Here is a 21,531-nt window from a genome sequence, read left to right as displayed (position 1 = left end):
CCTGATTATTCCCATCTACCTTCCTTTTGCATGATCATGAGGTGGTCCTGGTGCGTGCGACTTTCACCATTTTGGGTGGTGGTACACAGTACAAAACTACAAAATAAATTCCTGTGAAGTATAGATCTTGGAATTTAAGTGTCTCTGGGTTCACTCTGTGGATCATCTATTAGTCCTGATTGAGTAGACATGGCTAAAGTTGGGGCTGTGGTTTTGTTGGAACTGGTATAAAGTGGAAATCACCATGTGGCATGAGTGGTATTACCATCTGAGATGCTATTCCACAGACAAAATAACCTTAGTGAGGAATGTTATTAAGATACCATGGCATATTTCACAGGAGTTGGAAATACTATAGCTTTCTGCCTGTTAAAATGCTAGCTTCATCAGGTTTTGAGGAAGGAGAAGGACATAACACTGAGAAATTGTGTGGAAGAATAAATTGTATTTAGGCTACTTTGTTCTCTCCATGTAGCACATATACTGCCTGTATGGCTCTAACTATATCTGGAGGAAACCACTTAAGATGTTTGCATTTGTCTCTTTTTTTTTTTTGTATTGTTTTTGTGTTGATTTGTACCATCTACTTATTTATGAACATTCTGTTCATTTTGTGATAAAGCTGAATAGTATTGCAGTAAATCTGTATAGATTATAATGGCTTGCTTAATGAAACTTAATTTTTGTTTAGGGCTCTGCCACTTTATATTTTTAGACAGTAAACACAATAGATTTTCTTCCTTAAAATGATAATGCTGTGTAATCTGGAGACTTCTCAAGGGATTGTCATTAATATTTTAAACACTTGAGATTATTACCCTGTCTACAACAAAGCATTAATTGATTGTGTTTACAAAACTATTGTATTTTACGAAAAAGCAAGCTAATATTACAAATTTTGGCTGAAAGGAACCATTATTACTTGCTGAGTTGGTGAACATCAAGAACTAGAATTTAGTGATTTGTTTTGTGGCTGAGCTAAACTAATTTCATTCTTTGGATCTTCATCCCATTTGAGTTCAAATGATCTCTTAATTTATAGTAGTAAATGTTTCTGTAATTTTTGGAGAATATCCAATTATTTGGCTGTTGACATTGCTCCATCTGAGAGCAGGTTAGAGAATTTCTAGGAATCTATAGCTTAATCTTAACCAGATGAATTAATTAGCAAAATGGCCCAGTAGTTATTGAAAACCAATCTTTTTGAAGTGAAGGAGGAGGGCACTTCAGAATTTAAAACTATTTTAAGAGAAGTGTTCTGAATACTGCATACTATAACATAGTTTTGCAAATAAGAATTGTCATTTATTCCAGCAGCAGTGATAGCCTTTTAGTGTTTTGTCTCATTGTTTACTCAAAATACAGAAGAGTGTAAAGTATTTTGGATATATCATTTAAAATTCCCCCATCTGTGAGTGCACTAAAACAGTCTTGTTCTCCATCTGTCCCTTGTTTCTGTCATATGGTTGAATCAGTGACACGTATGGTTGTTTTTACTTTGGAACAGTCTCAGGCAGAAACTGAGTGAACACAGCTAAGTGAACTATGTTTAAACATAGTACCACTATTTTTAATAAAATATATTCCCAATTTTAGTACTAAGGATTTAGATTTAAATAGTTCTGAGTCAAATCCTGAATATAAAGTAAGATATTTTTTAAGGGCTTTTTAAAAATTATTTAATATATCCCATTAAAAAGATGTTGCATCGTGTTTTATTTATGTCTGTACAAGTGCTTTGAATCTGAAGTTGCTGCACAGGTATTGGGGATTTCAGCTAATCACTTTAGCAAAGGGAGGGGATGATGTGTTCTATGGCTAAGCAAGAAAAAATAGTGCAGTTTAAGATGTAACTTTTTTTTTTAACTTTAACATGGTTTCTCAGTAGACAACTAATCTTTGTATGTGAAGGGAAGGAACTTGCTCTAACACATATCTAGAAAAATCTACAAACTTTGGGTAATTTATTCACAAGGATTTCTGTGTGTTTGTCCTTATTTTAATTTGTGTTTCTTCAGAAACATGAGATGACTGACTCCTTGGCTCATGTAGCATTCATGTTAATGTTCTATCTTTTATGTAAATACCGTGGCTGAGATTAGAAACTTGGATTCTAGTTTTATTTAAGTGATGTCACTGATTTTTAGTGCAGTTTTAACTAGCAATGGTTGCTAATGACTTCCAATGACTAGGAAGATAATTTTTCCTGCATTCCTCTCTAGAATTTTTTTGCATGTATTTTTTTCTCCTTTGGAAATATGTTTTCCCTGTCAAATCTTTAAAAATGTATAGTTCAGGAGACTGTTACTCATCCTAATGCCATCCTATTTACCTGTTAGCTCCATAATGCAAGATACTCCTCATTAACACCTGAGGAAATATGGTTTGCTATGCTGAAAAATGCAGTAAAAACATAAATATATTCATTAATTGCTTTTCATGGACTACATTTAGTCTCCAGATTATTTTGAACAACTAAACATAACAATTGCATTTAAAATTTGAAATCCAGTTCATGAAAATATAAAAAGATAGTGTTTTAGGTTGTCCCTCCTGTGGGAATGGGCTTGGTCTGTAAATATTTGAGTACAATTCTTGGTGTAATTTCTGCTTTAATGCATCTCTGTGAAAAATATTTTCATGCTTTTTACAATTTTGAAATGAGCATATTATATACTGATTGATATCAGATTAGCAAAGTCTAGAAACTTTTTTTTTTCATTTGGGCTCAAATCTTTGGTTAATTGTTTCATGACAAGGATTGCTGTTATTAGCGTAGAGCTCCTGTCTGATGCTTTCCTTTTGCAGAGAAGCAGCAGGTTTTCACAACGTGGCCAGCATTGTTCCTCAACTCTGCTTCTACCTCTGTGGTTGCCTCTTTTCACCTCTTCTCTTGTATTCCTGCTGAGGCTTCAGTTCAGCTACTGGCTGGTGATCTTTGCTATAAATATAACCACCTTCTTTTGACAAGCTCATAATAAATGAGAAATAGTAATTTTACACAAGTCTGGAATTCTAACTTGATTGTTGAAAATTAAGGGCTTAGAAACACAAAATTCCACTTCTAAAAATACATCTGAAGAGCTGCTCAATGCAAGATTTGCAGAAGTATTCTTATTTTGCTAATCACTGGTAAGGAACTGCTGGTACTTCTGTGTTGTGGATAAACATTTAGAGAGGTTGTCATTGCTGTTATATGCTACATTTGTAGGAAGTCTAGCACAACAAAACCCCAGACTTGTCCTGTAGGTGCTGTCTCTGTAAATGTTCAATAACAGGGCTGTGGTAGGTGTCAGCAGATGGTACTACTACATGCACTACACGAGCAGTGTTCTTATCCTATGAGCATATGTTCAGTCTTGGGAAGACATGCTGTGTTGCTCTTAGCTTTGGTTATGCGAGTCTCAGTACAGTGACAGGTCTTCTGGAGAAGGCATATGAGAGCAGCAGGAGACTTTGCTGCCTATCCTGGTTTCTGATTAAATTTAATTTTTGAGGCAGAGCTGCTTTTTGAGAACTGCCCACTGTTATTAAGTATGTTATTGAAGAAAGAGATTGCCTACAGGCATTTCAATCATCATTTCTGTCCCAAACCCTGAACGGAGGATCTGTATAAATAGAACAAGTTATGTTTAAATTATACACAGACTTGACGTCTGTAGTTTCTCATCCATTAACAACTATTGTGCAAGGCTCCACACATCTTCCAAATGATGGAAGAGTAGCACCAGAGCGGATGCTGCTGTGGGAAGAAAGGGAGACAAGGAGGGGAAAAAAAAAGTATTTTACAGTATCATATACACCGTGTATGGCTTTTATTTCAAATGATCTATTTAACAAATTCCATGGACTTTTTTTTTTTTTTAAGGGAGAAAGCAAAGGAAAAAATAACTGTTTTCTGGCAAGTAAATTTAAGTCCATAATTGGCTGTGAATACAGAAGAGCTTTGGTAATACAGGCAAATACATTTCTTGATTAAGAGGTATAGATATTAGAGAAGGAAGAAATACCACATGTTCTTTCACTTTGAGGGGCTTGCTAGGTAAAGCAATGCTCACAAACAGAAGGCATTCTTGGAACTGAAAGTCTGAGACTGTATCAGCAAAATCAGCCTTGGGAAGAAAGGAAGGTGGTACACAGTCCTGAGGTTACAAGCTGACATGTGAATCATTTGACAAATTCTTTCTGAATACAAAATACTCCAATGTGAATGCTTTCCCAAATTGAATTCAGCTTTTCTGTTTTTTTTTTTTTTTTTTTTTTTTTTTTTTTTTTTTTTTTTTTTTTTTTGCAAATGGCTCGGCAGTGTTAATTGGCTCTCCACCTTTCAAAAATCTGTACATCTCACTTTTTGTTGTTCTGATAAATATTGGATGGCATCTATAGCTTCAAAATCAAAACGGGGTTTAAGTGGCAAAGACTTCTGCATAGAAGACCAGACTGAAAGGGTTGAAGATGGATTCTGCAGTGACTCTTCACGTCTTCAGTTCAGTTTACTCTCCTTTGAAATTTTACTTGGTCTTCTGTGATCTGGAGATCATTGTAGTACCCAAATACTAGGCAAATGAGCACATAACCAGCTAAGCCTATCCACTGGTATCACTACTAGCATTGTAATGTAGAATCAGATACTCTTCGTTACAGAAGATTTTTTGGTTAATGTCATATGCTTTAAAGGTAGTTTTTCACTGTTGTGTTTGTCTTCACCATATTTTCTGCGTTTTGTGACCATGACACATAAAATACACACGAAGTGGTTCAATTTTGGCCTGCTTTCTTTACTTGCACATCATGGCCCAGAAGAGCTGCTTGTAACTTTTCTTGCTTGTTACATATCTTCAGCTTTACACAGAATATAAAGTGTGTGTTGCTATTAGTTATTTGCTAAATGTTGCCAATAAAGGGAAAGTCTTTAATTGCAGTAAGTTGTTTCCATAGTCTGGGAGCCTCTACAGGAAGTTCCTAATCTTTGTTGTAGAATTGAATTTGTTCTTTATTGCTTTAAAAGTAAGAAATCAATGAGGTATAGTCTGAGCTAGTCAGAAATGATTTCTTCAGCAAGTTTTTCCCAGTTTTCTAGGAATTACGTTTGTCTGACAATGTGGCCAATCGATTCATGGTGCTGTACAGTTTTTAGGTGTATTAAAAAAAAATAAATTTTTGCTAGTTGGCATAAAGTTATGAGTACAGCAATAATTAAATCCCTCTCTGGTGAAGTGCTGCTACCCAGTGCATTGTAAGGGTGTTCTTAATAGAATATTGGAAAATTGCAAGGTAATTCAGAGAGGATAAAGAGAGATGAACAAGAATGTCTGGAAATGGAAGTAGAAAGAACAGGGTTTCAAACACCACCCTCTGTGGTTAAAGTATACAAATATGCCTCAAAATACAGGTGCCACCAGATGTTTCAGGAACCACTTGTGTGATATCATATATGCAGGTAATGCAAATCTAACATGAAGAAAGAGGAAATAAAGTTGTGCTGCTTTTGATGTACACATGTTTTGAGGATATATTCTGTGCTGAAATAGCTTGCGTATCATCATTTGCTTTATATTTCAACTCATGTTTATATCAACATACTCGGATGCTCCAAAACTTATTTTTGTAATGGCCAATCAGCAAGAGAGCTAAAGCATGTGTCTCAGGAATTGCTTGTCAACTGCATAATGAAGATGAATGGCGTCTGAAGTTTTGTGATCTGATTATGCAAAAATAGCTTTTTATGGCAGCAATGATTTTGCTTTTGCAGTCTGTAGAAAGCCATGCACCATGCATTTTATTAATCACACAAAGTAAGATTTAAGGGAGGGAGGTGGGGGAGAAAAGGTGCTGGGTATTCTGGGTCTCTTCCAAGCAGGTGGCTAGCCTGGTGCTAAAAATTTCATTCATTTTGGGCAGACTTAATGGTAGAAAGAGTATCAAATGACAGTGAAATTCTCAAACAACAGTGAGCTTAATTAAGAGTTGATTCTGCTGCTGTGATTTGAAGAACACCTAAGACAATATTGAATGGCAAATATTTGCCAGGATTGGCTAGATCATAAAACGGATGATGGAAATGCCAAGTAGGACTGTCCTGAACTCCTGATACCTTGTCTTTCCTGTGAGATCTAATTATAAAGAAAACTTGTCAATGACATCTTTGATATACTCTTGCATCCAAATGAATTCAGAATTTGTCTTGGTAGGCAAGCATAAGCAAACATAAGGTTTGGGAATGTTTCTACTAGAAGCCAATTATGAAGGTGGTGTTTTATTTTTTTGAATTGGAAAACACACAATAACACTTCTGTCATAAGTTCCCATTGTCCTTAACATCTAGAAAGATTATGAGACATTTCAAAAGGCACAGGATGGCTCTTGCTGTGTTGCTAGGCCCTTTGTTTAAACTAGGAGAATCACAAATCTCACAAGCCTTGCAGGTGTCTTTTTCTCAGGAGATTTTCAGATTTATGCAGTTAAGAACTCTTCCTTTTGAAAGGTTGTTATTACAGCACATTGAGCCTATGGAGGATAAGGATTGTATGTTGTTACAGCAGCAAATGACAAGTCATTTGTCTGTTCAATAAATGGTTGGAGCTGATTTTTTTGGGTGCAAAGGAGTGAGTTCTGTATCAGAAAGGAAGAGGAAACAGAATGAAATTGTATGAGTATGTGACTTCCATTCATCTTCAGACTTTCTGTGAGCACTGGGGCAATTAGAACCCAAAGAATGGTGATGAAAGCAGAATGCATTATCACGTGGCATCATAAAACTCCAAATATACAATGTGATTTTTTTTCCACTTGTATCCCAGTAGATAGCTCGTGTTTGCTTTGTGTTGTGACCCAATCCCTGCAGTATTTTCTGGGCATTACTTTTTTCACTAGCACTGCATCTAGTCTCATCGCTGTTATCCAACTCAGTCATTTCTGCATTACTGTACTGTGTATAACTCTGTACAGTATTTCTGTTGTGTTGCAGGAAAAATGTGACCTAATTTCCCAGAAATAGGGCCTGTCTGAGGGTAGAAATTTAAAACAATGACTGTGCATTCACTTTAAGGCAATTGTTTGAACCTAGAAGTATTTTGCAGCATTCAGGGCTGCTCTGTAGTGATGTGGTAGGGACCAGTTATTAAAGGATAAGACTGGACTGAAAGGGCTCGTGGTGTACGAGAATGACTTATTGGAAAGAAGACACCCATATTTTCTGTCTTTATTCACCCAGTCCATCTTTTTCATAAATGGGAATTCATAAAGCAGCATTAACAGTGAAGCATTTGTAACATAAAACTGTGGTATCAGAATGTGCATTGACCTCAGGGCTGGAATTCAGTGTGTTTCCTAATGGGAAAATTCATCCTAAGAGAGTCAGTATTTGAAGTACTAAGGTCAGATAACAAAGCTGATGATGATAGTAGTAGTGACAATAAAACTGAACTCAAAACAAAGCCAGTAGAAGTAAAGGAAGTGGGTTGTTATTTTTCTAAATTTACTATGTTCTGCTTCCTGTCTTCCTTTGGTGTGTAGGACAGCATATTTACGGTGTGCTAACAAAGCACTGAGAGATTCAAGGAGAGCTACCTGGAAAATGTCTTAGTATTAATTCACTAAAACAAAGAGCATGGGTTTCAAACCTATGTGAGGTTTTCGTCTTTTTGTGGTTTAATTCCTTCATCTCAGGTCTCTATTATGTTTATAACTTTTGTTGTAAGGAAAATATGACACTGGCTTCTGCCAGTATTTAGGTTACAGCATGGATTCATCAAGCTTCAGCAGTATTGTGGATGCGTGGTTTTGGTTCAGCCTATTTAGTTGTTTCTTGGAGAATGCATTGGCTTTCCAAGGTTATGGTGGGTGGAAGTACCACTGGGAAATTCAATAAGGAAGCCACGTCTCTTTGCAAATGTGTAATATGAAAATTCCATTTGCTCAGTGTAGGGTAAGAAGTGTTTGTTCAAAATGATATAATTAAGAAATGTCTTTGACAAGCTGACAGTTACACAGTTATCCATACCAGTGCAGAGCGCAAAATAGGTGTAAAAAACTGTTGAAGATTCTCTTATAGTTCTTAGTATTGGTGCTAGAGTTCAGAATTGGGAAGAATTAGGCCTTTTTAAGTGATGGATGTTTAAAAGCTGTTTGGCAGTGTGTCAGCAGACAGGAGAGAGCAATTTGTAATAACAGAGACCGTAATCTCATTCCAGAGAGAGTCTGAATGAAAGTGTTGTGTGGTTGTTTGTTTGTTTGTTTTTTTTTTTCTCCATGTGTCCCAAAACTCAGTGCAAGACACTGATCTACCTTTTGTTATAAACATTTCTTTATAAATGGCTGCCCTTCCCTCTAAGGGTTCCACTATGCAGAACTTTATGGAAGTGCTAAAAGCACAAAGAAGTATTGCAAAGTCAGCCTCGTGTATTTTTAATTGAATACCATTCACTCCATCTTCTTCAGTCAGGAAATAGAAAGCAGAAACGGAAACATGTCAGTCTTTGTATTTTATGTCTTAACTGCTTCATCTTTCCCTCTTCCACTAACTACAAAGCAGTGGAAGAAAATATCTGGGAAAAAAAACATCTTTGTGATTTACAAAAAATGCCCTAATTACTTAAATGTGTAGTTTCTTTCCTTGAGAAACATTTATCAGGGGAAATATTTTTCCTCCAGTGGAGAATTTTAAGATAAATGAAAAATAACTAAATCTCTTTTCAAGAAGGCTTTAAAAAAATACTTGTTTTACTAGCAATAGGTAGGGCCCTCCGTATCTAAAAAAATAAAAATCAAATCCTAGCTGGATGGCCTTTTCCTTAACCCAATGGAGACTAATATCCAGTCAGCCTTCACTAAGCAGTTGTTGAGAACGCTTAATATCTATGTATGAGAGCTTCTTTGTGCTCCTTGGAGATCTGGCGTGTAGTTTCAGAAAAACCTCTCAGTGGTATGCAATTGCCTGAGTTCTTCAGGTGGTGTCTTTTTCCAAGTGAATTTGATTGTGGCTTGTGAACTTCATACACAGACATTTAATGTTTACTTGTTAAGGTTGAATTTCTAAAATTAGTGTCTTGATTCTGAATATTTTTGCATATTATACGCAGGTTTTTCAGTGAAATCTGTTACAGAAACTGAATTCACAATGTAACTCCATAATAGCACTTCATGTGCTCTCCTTATGGTTGGAAATGCAAAATCTACCCATTGATATCAAACTCAGCAGAGGAGAAACTGTGTAAGCAAGTAGTGAGATAATTATGAATGAGTTTCCTGGTGTACACAGGATATTGCTAAGTGTTGCTAAACTCAGTAGATTCCAACTGTTAACAGAAGGACGGTGAAGATAATTACTTAAGAGACCAACAGTCTGTATTGACTCATTTACAGTTCTTAAGTGTATGTAAAGAGCTTTTGTGCAGCAGAGCCAGAACTTAAAACCCTTGTGAAAACATGGGAATGCTGTGTTGTTGTGTTTAAAAGAAACTGGTGCATGACCTAATGGCAGCTTATCTGATAGGAAGGAATGCTGAACCATTTCTTTTTTCTGAAGCGAAGATCCAACAGGAGGAGAAATTTGTGACTAAAGGCTAGGATATTTGGTATGTGTTGTAGTTATTCTCTAAACATACAGAAAAATAAGCATGTGTTGATGAATATTTTGAAAAGGTTAGGGAAATTGAAACACAGTTTTGTACAGTAATATTAAACAATATTTACTGAAGAAAAATTACCTGATTTTCTGAAATGGCAGCGTCTGTCATTTCATATTTAATTCAAAGAGATTTTTTGCTTCTGGAAGAAGCTCCTGTTAATCATTAGAAATGTTACTGTGATTCCATTGCAAGTTAATTAAACACAAGTTGCTTATTTGGACATTAGACTGATAGAGATGTATATTTTTTTTATACCTACTATTTATCTATACACTGATATATCATGGTTTGCCATCACATCCACCTCAAAAAATGGCCAGTATTTGCATGTTCAGAAAAAAGAACAAAAAGCAAATGTGGCCATTTAATAACTTCTGCATATGTATATTTTTTCCTTCTGAGCTCACAAATAGTGGTCATTTTTGGAGGTGGATGTGATGACAAACCATACTCTACTAGTGTGTTCCAAGCATTGTTCTCTAGCTAAATTACAAGTCATAGTAGTTCTCTGTATGGGCAGTAACTTCTGAATGAGCAAAATCCCTGGAAACTCATTGCCTAGAAGTGAATGGGCTGTTTTTTCCACTCTGTTCCAAGAAGGACAGATGCTATGCTCAGGCATAGGCTGAATATTAAACAGTACTTCTGGTGGTTCTGCATGACTGTTCTAGACATCTTCACAGTGCATTCATGACTACATTTTACTTATACCCACTAATGGTGCTCTGCTTATCACCACTGAAACAGGTAATGATACATTTTCCATGGTGTCTATGGATTTCTTTGTTTTGGTACTGAATGCTCATGAATTTGAGCAGTTTATTTAGCTGGATCAGTGCACTAATCTAACTTGCCATGAGCTATGTAAGCACTGCTGCTGTCACAAGGAAGGGGCAGGAATGCATGACTGGGTAAGGCTTCCAGGGGTGGCAGCGAAAACTTCATTTGGCATGAGTTGTGTGAAGCTGTGCTTGAGTAAAAATAATTTCTGTATAAGAAAATGCTGTTGAAAAGACGAGATTTTCTTATTTTGATACTGTTTGTAGTACTATGTTTTTGAGGACTATTGTATGTGATGAAAAAAGAAACCAAGTATTTCAAAAGGTATCAAGATCTTTTTTTTTTTTTTTTCCTCAAAATGGCAATGCTTTTTTTCTTCTCCTGTGTCTAATTCTGGTAGTGGTGGAGGAGGAAGTATGATAGTGTAATGCCTTCTGAGATGCTGTAGAAGAAGAAGATACAATTAGAAATAATTATTTCAGCCTTTCTCTTGCTGTGGTGGAAAGGTAGTTGGGCAATTAGTTATATAGGGTATGTGAAATGGCTTAGAACCTACTATCCCTTCCAGCCAGTTTTAGAAGAACCTAGCAGGTATTAAGGGTGTCCTGATAGATTCCCTGCAAGGTGGAGTAGCTGGGGGTTGAACATTCTCCCAGACGAGAACTACATTCTGAATCATTTCCCTTCTGCCTTGTATAGGTTGTGGCATTGCATTTAGGCTGGAGATTTTAGAGCAAGAACACAGATTATTAATGAATTCAGGTTATTTTTACTCATAATTTTTCATTAAATATATGGCAGCTATACCCTTTTAGAATGACTGAAACCCTGGTTTTGAATTTCAGTTAAGTGAATGAGGGATTTATGATGGAAGTTATAATAAAAATGAATGCACGTAAACTAGAAAGACAAGCCTTAAAACTGTGCCTAAAGACCTTATTATAGCTATAAGGATTGTTCGGCATTCAGGTCCTTGAATTATTGTACTATAATAATATGTTAACCTCATAATGCTCATATTAGGGTTTGGTTTGTGTTTCCTTCTCCTCCATTCCTTTCTATTATATTTGGGCTTAAAGCCACTCAGGAACATGGTAGCCACATAAGCTGATACCGCAAACAGTTCAAAAAGCTTATAATCACAGCAAAAGCAAAAAGTTTTATTACAAAAAATGTACTAAAACTGAAGAGGTCGTAACAAGTTTTCATCTAATCCAAATGCAGAACAACATCTGCACCTTTTTCTAAAGGGTCTACAGACAAAAAGCAATTTATTTATAAAAGCCCTGGAGAATTAGTTTTTTTTTTCTTTTTTTTTTTCCTAGTTTACCAGATTCAGGCTGGATTTTTGCAGCTCCTGTTTTAGTCATTCTCTTTCCAAAAAAGAGTGTGAGAAATGATTCGGTAAAACTAAATATAGGCATTCAAAGTGGAAAGGAGGTTTTCTTTAAGATGTATTTTGAGTTAGGCTAGAAGGTTGGAAAAGTTGCAGTAATGTATTAAATGGTTTTGTGGGTTATTATACTGATATGTTGTGGGCAGGATCTGTGGCTATGTGACCAAGAGCCACACAGTGAGTGGACAGTGGTATAAATAAATAAAATACAGCATATGTAAGACTTCTAACTTAAATGATTATACGGCCTTCATTGTTCAGGAATTGACTGATATGTTAATGAGTTTGATTGAATTATGTCCTGAGGCATGCTAATTTGAGTAATGCATCTTTTATTACATAAGTATATACAGTTTACACAGAACTGTCTAATTTATTTTGAATTTTAATAAGGTTACGGCTTCCCTGTCAGGATCTGTGCTAACAGCCATTGGTTGTAGCAGGTGAGGAACAACAATGTATATGGTAGCTGATAGCAATGGATATTTTGAGGCTCAACGAATGTTGAGCTTCAAATCTCAAGGGAAAAAACAAACAAACAAAAAAAACCAACAATATTTATTTACTTATTATTTTTTTAAAATAATTATCTCCATATATATGGCAACGTAGGTTTAACCATCCTTGGCAGCATGTATAATAAGGGCTGGTGATGAAAACTGGGAACCTTCCTGACATTAATTTTAAATCAGATTTAATTTTCTCTTTGATTTTAGGAGTTACCAGTTTTACTGTGATGTAATTCAATATGTGTGAGAGAAACAATTTCTACATCTTCTTGGCTGTAGTTGATTCAGAAATCATTAGAGCGCATACAGTTCAAATTATCCAGCAAGAAGATGACAGATGAGCGGCTTCCCTGGGTCAGACTGAATGCCTGTTTGATCTGGTGTCCTGATTCTAAAGAAGGAAGAGAGTTTTACTTTTTCACAGCAAGCTGCGTGCAGAACTGTAGGGCTGATGGTTTTCATTAGACAATGTTGTATTAGATGTTTTTAATACCAAGTAATGCAGTTGCATTTTTTGTCAGAGTTCAGGAGTTGACAGTTACAATTTGTAGTCAGTTTTGTTATATTCTTTATATTTCTTAAAATTAAGATTTTCTTTTAAACTGAGGTTGTTTTTTGGAATTTTTTTGTATGCATATGATGGGGATCTTGGCATTCGAAGTCTGATAGGCATTCAGGAATGTGTCCATTTGCATACTCTTTTAATTACCTTTTTTTTTTTTTTTGAATTGAACTTGAACCACTTTGTCTATGTAAAGACTTACAGGTTAAATAGATTTTGCCAGGAAAGTTGATGAGCTTAAATAGCAGTTGTCAGTTTTACAAGTGCAGAAGTTTTTTTGATAACATGAACTAAAGGAAAGATAAAATTCAAATGAAGTTATTTTTAAAACATCTTGTACTTCTTGAACTCTTGCTCACTGATGGAGTATCCTTGATAGAGTGTAGGTGTTCGCCTTGGCTTCTTCACTGTCCAGCAGAAATGCTTTTGTCTCTTTAACAGTTATAGCAGAATATCTTTGCCATATAATGTTTAATCTTTCCTTATCTTTTAATTACTGTGCAAATCTAACAAAAAACTGTCTTTGAGCTAAATACTTATATAGATTTAGGGGCAGGCTGGTTTCCAGTTTTGTTCTCTAGCATTAAGAAATATGAAACTGGTTTGGGAAAAACTCCAACTAATAAGATTTAAAGGCCTCATTTAACAGTTTGAACACAGGCAGGCATAGGTTTATCAATAAATAGCAGTGTGATTGTACATGTGGACTTGTAGAAATGTTCATAGTGGTATTATATCCAAATAATCCTCGCTTCTCTGCCACTCAGTATTTCTGAATAATTTTTAGCAGCAATTTTTAGCAGCATCATGTTTATAGTTGACAAATAGTATAGTTGCATGCCACTGAAGCAAAAAGGGGTCCTAGGTTATTTAATCAGAGTGCTGCAGAATAACTAATTGTAAGACATGTAACCTGCAGATAGACAACTATTTTGGCATGCTTGAAGCCTGGCTCTGTTTCTTGTTCTGGCATAGATATGTTATGTTATGTTACATCCATCATATTGTATGATGTTAATTAACTGTCTCTGCTTCTGTTGTCGTTTCTTATAGTAGTGTGTCTATCTATTTTGATAATCCATTTGCAGCAAGAAATATCTGCTTCTGATTTTATTTTTAGGGATAATAGTTGACATATAAGGGATATATGCACCATATATGCTATAAAACATGGTCTAGTTAAATACAAATACAAGCAGATAACTTTTCCTTTCTATTTTTTCTTAGAGGAAGTTTACATTACTTTCTGTAACTTAATTGTAAATTCAGTATAACCGTAGACCAGACAGCATGCTAAGTCTGAATTAAAAGCTTGTCAGTTTGAATTTTAAATTTGTATCTCAATTTGCACTTCTAGCTTAAAGAATAAATAGTTCCTTAAATTTGAAAAATACTCAGCCTTTGGGGATATTTGGATTTTTGCTTTGGACTTGCATTTGATATCTAGTGATAGCAAATAGAGAGAAATTAGAATTTTACTGAGTGTGATAATAGTTGAAAATAAACTAAACCTCATAGTTTTTTTGTTGTTCCGTATTTTATTTGTGGACTCTGTAAGTTCTGGAAACAAATCCTACTTCAGATGGTATAATGAGATTTTTGTTTTGGCATGGTACTTTTTCAGATAGGCACCTTATAAAATAGCCAGAGGGAATCCTGTAGAACTAAGTGACTTTGTAATTTCCATATAAAGCATACAAAAAGTACTATGGCTGTGTATAGAGTTACACTTTTGTCTTTGAAAAGACGTCCTTTGATCTCCGCCAAAAGCACAAAAGCTACTGCTACTAACTAAAACGTTTCATGCACCAAGGCCCTCAGTAATTCTGCAAGACACTTCACAATTTAGTATTTTTTTCTGTTAATCTGTGAATAACAAGATTACACCAGTACTTAATTATTTTACAGTTTGACTAACATCTAAAGTCCTCCACTAAAAACAAATGTTCTCTCTGAGATGAGAAATTCAAATAATTGCAGACGTGATGTATTTTTTTATATGGAATAAAAATGTAGTACTTCAGAAAACATTGCTCTGTTCCTAGAGTAATGTGTGCGTTTGTAGTGGAAACTAAGATACAATTATCTCCATGTGGGACTGCACTTGTTCTCTGGAGATATCTGCTTTCATTGAAACATGCTTGCACCTCATGCTTGGCACATCTTTTTCTGTAGGGAGAAAAGTAAAGTACAGTGAATTCAACAGTTAACAACTACTGTTGTTTTCAGAGGTATTTAAATCATGCCTAAGGCAAAAAAAAAAGTCATAGCAAAGTCCGAAATTTGATGGTTTTCACTGAAGATGGAAACCCCACCCTCCCTTTAATGGTCTGTGTAGCGAGGCTGTTGGCTCTTGAGCATCAATTTAATCTTAGTCAAAATTTAAAAGAACTGATGATGCTTCATTATAAAAAACAAACAAAAATGCTTTTTTTTGATTGTAAAGCTCTTCCTTTGGCAAAATAAAATGGAATTTGCTTTTAATAAAATATATTGACACTGAAATACTTATTATACTATAAATACCTAAAACAATTTGATAAGCTTGCAGCCTAAGAGGTGGCTTTGACTCTTCAAGTTTTATGGATTTGGATTTTTCTTTTTGTATCTTTTTTTGTGTCCTTAAGAATGGAATTTCACCAAACTTATTCCACTACTGCATAGTTTACAAATCTCATTGAGAATACTTTTTTCTTGTAAATCACATTTGTGGATTAAATTATGCTGGTGAGAAATACCTTATTTGTAGCTGATTTCCTCAAGCTTTTTGATCTGTTCTTTTAAGTGTCCCGATTTTTCAGATAATAAATCTGCTTTACTAGACTTTCAAAAAGTAGATGCTTAATGCAGGCTTTGGTGCCAAGTCAGTTTTGCTACTAATGGTGTATCTTTTTTGATGGATCTTTAAATAATACAGAGTTACATGCAAGCTGGCTTTCAACCACAATGACAAAAAATGAACACGTTTCATTACTAGAGGCATAATCTTGAACAGCTTTCCTAGACTTGTTTTAAATGCTCTAGTATCAAGATTACCTTTTCTGGGTGCAAGTTTCTGCATTTATTTGGAATATGAATGCTGGTTCAGGTAGTTTTTGTTCACAATGCCTACTGAAACAGTTACTTTATTGCTCCATGTGTACCACTGTAGTAACAGATATTAGCATATACTGAATCTTTAACACTAGAGAAAATTTGCTGTCTCCCACTTTTCCTTTCTTTAATGTAAAATCTGATGGGATGGGCTACATAAAAAGAGTTAGTTTTCGGTGTGGAACACTGAATCTATTGTTCCTTGTGACCAGTGTGGCATGGCAATCCAAGAGATCTCTTCCCAAATCTTTGGGCAGCTACAAAGTTCTGCTGTGTGAAGAATTGTTGTTAGCTTCTAAGCTAGAGCATTTTTCTGAGTGTTGATAATGAGGGAAGGATAAAAAAAAGAAAACAACAACACAACCCTATAAGCTTACCTCAAGCATAAATAGAGACAATAGCACAGCCTTTTGGGTTCCCAGGTTGAAAAGTTGCATATTCTCAAAACTTTACTTAAATGGTGATTAAGTACTCTTGCAGTCAGGTATTAAACATGTTTTATACATGTTTTCCTTGGCTGTGACTAGACAGAGTCCAACCCATATTAATGATTTTGTTTTTGTTTGTGTGCAGTGTAGCTTATTTATGTGATACTATGGCATTGGCTGACTAATTTTACATAATAAAATGCTTTGCAGAGTGCTGAATTTGTAACTACTGATTTCAGTAGCTTTTAAAACTTCTGTTTCAAACAATGCTCAGATGACAGACCTTTCATGAGCATGGGGTGTGGACAGAAAGAATAGGAAAATTCTGTTGTAGTGCTTCTCTATCATGTGTTAACCAAGGCAGTACTGAAACTATGTTTTGTAATTGATTTATATCTAATCAATTTTGTTCCTCTCATGGAATCTCTAAGTGCATCTAGAATTGTATTTCTCCTGCTCTTTTTTCTTTCTTATAGTCATGGTCATCTTGGAACACATACCTGATAATTATCCTGTGTCAGTTAGTTGTCTAAATAATTTACATTGTAAGAGTCTCAAAGGACTCTCCAGCTGACAGGTCTGATTTAGAGCTGTGAAGTCTTTGTTATGCAAAAAAACCTTTCTCATTTACTTCTGCACTTCCTTCTCTGTTCTATTGCAATACATCTTGTTTTGGATTTTGGATTGGTAATACTTTGATGCTGTCATGCAGATACAACTGTTCCTTGAAATATTGATGTTCATTTCCTGATGTGTTTACTTAACCTCTGCATAAAGATCAATGGAACACTTGGAGAACAGTTAATTTTGTTTACTGACAGAACTGTTGTCTGAAGCAGTGGATCTTAACCCATTTCTCTGTTTCAGTAAGCTGGTCCTAGCTGTTGTGTTGAGACAGATAGGACCCTTTCAGCTGGAGCTAGCCTAAACAGCTATCTCAGTCATCAACAGAGATTTAATCCCTTTTCACAGATTTAGCTAATGGGTCTAAATAGTAACATTTAACAAAATTGCAAGCTGTTTATAGAGAAAAGATTCAGTTTATGCAGTAAATATATGTAAGCTTTGCTTTTGTGTATATGTGACAGTGAAGAACATGTTTTCAGTTATACTTGTCTTTGTTTTCACCTGGTAAAAATACAAACAGCAAATCCTTTAGTGTTTGTGTGCATTTATGTAAACAGTGTTTCTGGTTTCTAATTTTTTCTGCAATGTAATTTCTCCCTGATCAGAAATGAAGTTCTCTGCAGTAGAGAGATGTGCTGCAATTATACAGGCTATTGGACATTATAGAGCGTATCTGATATGAGCTAAGTTCACTGCTGCTCTTGACTTCAGGGGATCCTGCAGTGTTTTTTCTCTAATGACAATCTGAATAGGGGAGAATGAGGGACTTGATTTAGTTTCATAGCAGTCAGAATGCTGGGGAAGCTCAGTCTGACATGAGCCTCTTTTCACAAATTACATAGGAAAAGTTGATATCATTCAAAGGGCATATTGACTTCACATGATCAAGTAGGTGCAAATTAACATGTTGATACATTGATGTATCATTACATGAAAATTTCTATTGTTTCTCAAGCTCCTCAGGAGAATATCCCACTTAGTTAATGCTGTTGTCTTGTCTGTATATTACTCAGGGAAATAATCTCCGCAGTCTTCAGCCTGAACTTGCTTGTGATGGCCTCCAGGCTGGGAATCTGGTGTTTTTTTTATTACCTATTATTTATTTGCCCACCTTGTGCACCCATGTATACAGATTTGGTACAAAAGGAATGCAATCTGAAGCTGGATTACATTCAGACCTACTCTGAATCTCTTCTTCCTCATCTACATCCTTTTTTCTGAGTGTTTCTCCATACTACTGGAGACGATTCAGTGAAGGCTACTAAATAAATAAAAACTTCAGTGGCTAACTGCATTTTGAACATGATCATGTTTCCCTCCTATCTCTCTGTAAAATATCCCCTTACTCATGCCGCTTTGCCCATCACCTGTAATGCATTTTTCTCATCCTCTCTTTCCTGCTGAGATTGCTCTCATGTTGACAGAAATTAACTCCTTGTCTTCAAGGTCCTTTCTTCTACCTGATCAATAATGGTCATAGTTATCTGCACTGTATCATTTCAGCAAGGCAAGGCAGTGGCTTGTGTTTATTTTTATCTCTTTAAAATCTTAAAACAGTGGTGTCTAATAAATTTACTACATAATAGTGTAGCTATTCTGTGCATTCAGGTTACGTGTATTACTGTTTATGTATGACTACTGTATAATGTGTATAAACTCTGTGGTTTTATGGACAAAGCCCTGCCAGCTTACGTCAAGGTAGCAGGCATTGTGTATGTACCGTGCCATCTCTACTTGGAGAAGAAATCTGGGAGACTGTTATCTGGAGGAAGGGGAGTCTACTTAGTACATGGTAATTTTCCATTTCTATTGTACTATTTGGTGCATATTTTGGCAATTCCTTCTCATTTTTTGGTGCTGCTAGTCAGTGCATTACATTTGTTTTCCTAGTGTCATGACTTCAGACCTGGAGGTGTAACCCACGTTGGTGCCAGCTGTCATCACTCCAGCAACAAAAACTTTCCTTCTTAAATGGGTAAATGTTGAACAAAATATGTGGGACCTCTTGGACTCTAAAGAATTCCAAGTTAGAGGTGTCTCATTAACTGCAGAAAAAGACTGCGGAAAACCAAGGGCTGTGTCAGCAGACTCATGTGTACTTAGGGTAAGTGAAGATGGTTGTGTTTTTTTTTTTTTTTTTTTTTTTTTTTTTTCCCCTGACTGTTCCCTTGCAACTTTGATAAAGTCATTTGTGCTACCAATGTGTATTTTACCCTTCATGCATGTAGTCAAACAACAGCATATATACAGCTTACAGAGCAGAGTTGTGAATGCTTCAGTAAGCTGTTTTCTATAGCCTGTCACTCATTCTGGGTTGTTCTTTTTCCCTGGAACTTGTAAGAGTATTCTGAAAATGTAGAGGAATTATGTGAGACCCCAAGTCAATGCAGAATCATCAGAATTCCTTTTTTTATTTTCATGCAAACCTTTATGGTCCATTCAGTATATAGTGTATATCAGCTTCCAGATCTTGAGTTGTTCTTGAATAGAGGCTGGGAAATAAGGCACAGTAAGACTCTTTTGAACAGTTTTTTTTATGGTCAGGGCTCATCACTTAAAATGGTCTGGCCTACAGTATGCTGCTTGCAGATGGTATATCAAGGACTTATTTCTAAGGTGAACTGAACTTGTTACTATCAGTAGGAAATAGTTTTCTTTCTTTCTTTCTTTTTTTTTTTTTTTTTCTGGTAGTTCCAGAGCTTTGAAAATTTTAATTGTCATGTTCAACATTTTATTCTCTATACATTTAAATTGTTGAATTAAATCATTAGCTGTACATATTAACATTCCTGAATTTGTGAGATTGTAGTTGTCCTCCTAAGCTGCCTTTCAGAAATTAACATGTAGTAAAGAAATTAAAGACATACTGGTCTAAACATGATTCCTCTGGGTAGCTTTAGAAAGTTGTTAATATATATATTTTTGCCTTCAAACCTTTTAAAGAAACTTCACCACAAAACAAGGCAGACATAAAATAGTTGGGTACTGGGAGAGTGGGTTGCATCTGTTTTAGCTTACAAAACTGGCAGTGTTCATATTGGTCTCATATTGGCCCCTCACTACAAGAACGACATGGAGGTGCATGAGAGAGTCCAGAGAAGGGCGACAAAGCTGGTGAGGGGTCTGGAGAACAAGTCTTAAAAGGAGCAGCTGAGGGAGCTGGGATTGTTCAGCCTGGAGAAGAGGAGGCTCAGGGGTGACCTTATTGCTCTCTACAGATACCTTAAAGGCGGCTGTAGTGAGGTGGAGGTTGGTCTGTTCTCCCACATGCCTGGCGACAGGATGAAGGAGAATGGGCTAAAGTTGCACCAGGGGATGTTTAGGTTGGATATTAGCAAGAACTTCTTTAAATAAAGGTTTGTTAGGCATTGGAGTGGGCTGCCCAGGGAAGTGGTGGAGTCACCATCCCTGGAGGTCTAACGTTTAGATGTTGAACTTAGTGATATGGTTTAGTGGAGGACTGGTTAGTGTTAGGTCAGAGGTTGGACTATATGATCTTGGAGGTCTCTCTTCCAACCTAGACAGTTCTGTGAGCCTGTATAATGGATGGTAGGACTTGGAGTCAGTACTGTAGTAGACATAACAGAAAAATAGTAAAGAACAGACTTCTGTTTTGTCCTTGGATTATCTTTTTTTTCCTGATTATCTTGAATAAGTCACTCAGTTGAAAGCTAACCTTTGACATTTTAATGTCTTTTGCTACAAAGTTTACAGTATGCCCATGTGTTATTTCATATTCTGCAGTGATTATTTAATTAAATTCCCATGGAATTGTGAATGGCAGCTTTAATTGCTCTTGTGTTTGAAATATGTTTGCTGAATGGCAAGGTGGTGTTAAACTGTAGCTCATTTTTGGAGCAGTTTGTGTAGATAAGATGATTTTCAGCTATATAATTGGTTTTAAAAGATCCTTTTGTTCATTTTCTTCTTGATTGGGTTTGTCATCAAATTAGATTTTATAGGAGTGTGTAGATTCATCATTTACAAATTAACTTATACTTTGTATGCACAGATATATTCTCCAGATACATGTTTTAATGGTTCTTTATATCAACAAATACTTGTAGTACCATCTTTTTGTAATATCCCAGTTCTGCTTATTAGTCACAGTCTAATGCTTGTCTCCGATCTTTTGATTGTCTTCTAAAATAATTTTTTTTTTCCTGAAAATTTATTTCTGTGAGTTTTTGGTAGCACAGCTCAATCACATAAGTATGATGGCAAAAGGCAAATACAAATGATATGAAAATACCATCAAAATAAGCATGTCTAAACAACTGAATGACACAGCTGGGCAAGTCTTGAAAAATATTCTGTATTTACAAATAACGCTGAATCCATGTATGTTAATCATGTCTGCTAGTTGAATTTAAATTCTTATAATTATTTGTTTGCCACATATTTGTTCAGCTCTTTTCTTTTGTTTTCAAGGGATTTGTATGAAATGGGTACTTTAGTTCAGAGTAATGTGATAATGGTAAATTTTCCATTTGTTTTCAGTACTTGC

The 21,531-nt window shown here is 35.6% G+C and overlaps 1 long non-coding RNA gene across 5 annotated transcripts in view; it reads left to right on the top strand.

Annotated features, from left to right (window-relative positions):
* Positions 1–21,531, top strand: part of LOC119718010 (uncharacterized) — a 157,704-nt gene that overhangs the window by 90,788 nt on the left and 45,385 nt on the right. The window contains exon 3 of one of the 5 annotated variants that reach the window (XR_011811943.1): positions 18,915–18,999. The exons of 2 other annotated variants lie outside the window; for them this stretch is intronic. This is a non-coding gene — a long non-coding RNA (uncharacterized lncRNA). 2 more of the 5 variants (XR_005268586.2, XR_005268585.2) reach the window with 2 other exon arrangements.

Source organism: Anas platyrhynchos, chromosome 11 (assembly GCF_047663525.1).
Source record: "Anas platyrhynchos isolate ZD024472 breed Pekin duck chromosome 11, IASCAAS_PekinDuck_T2T, whole genome shotgun sequence".
Classification (NCBI taxonomy): Eukaryota; Metazoa; Chordata; class Aves; order Anseriformes; family Anatidae; genus Anas; species Anas platyrhynchos.
This window is presented reverse-complemented; position numbering and strand designations above follow the sequence as displayed.